The following is a 406-nucleotide window of genomic DNA, read 5'->3' on the forward strand; positions in this document are numbered from 1 at the left end:
TATATATATATGTATATATATATACAGAGAGAGAGAGAGAGAGAGAGAGAGAGAAAGCAAAGAGAAGAAAGAGCCTATAGATAAATACCCTTTAACTATATCTCCTTTCTGTCTCCTCCACCTTTCTATAGAGTACAACAAGCTACCAGCTAGCCAGCTAGCCGAGGTCCCGCGTTCGATTCCCGCTCCCCCTAAACACCAAAATTTAATAAATAAAAATACAAAGTAACTATCAATTAATTCTTCTTATCACTGTATTTCTCCTTTCTAACATAAAACCTTATCAAGGGCCCCCCAAGGGGGCCCCCCAGCATGGGGGCCCCCCAAGGGGGGGCCCCCCGGGGGCCCCTCGGGGGCCCCGGGGGCCCCCACAGAGGGGCCCCCAGGCTGGCCTAGGCCTCTGCGG

This window comes from Eimeria mitis, genomic scaffold (genome assembly GCF_000499745.2).
Source record: "Eimeria mitis Houghton genomic scaffold, Emh_scaff1595, whole genome shotgun sequence".
NCBI lineage: Eukaryota > Apicomplexa > Conoidasida > Eucoccidiorida > Eimeriidae > Eimeria > Eimeria mitis.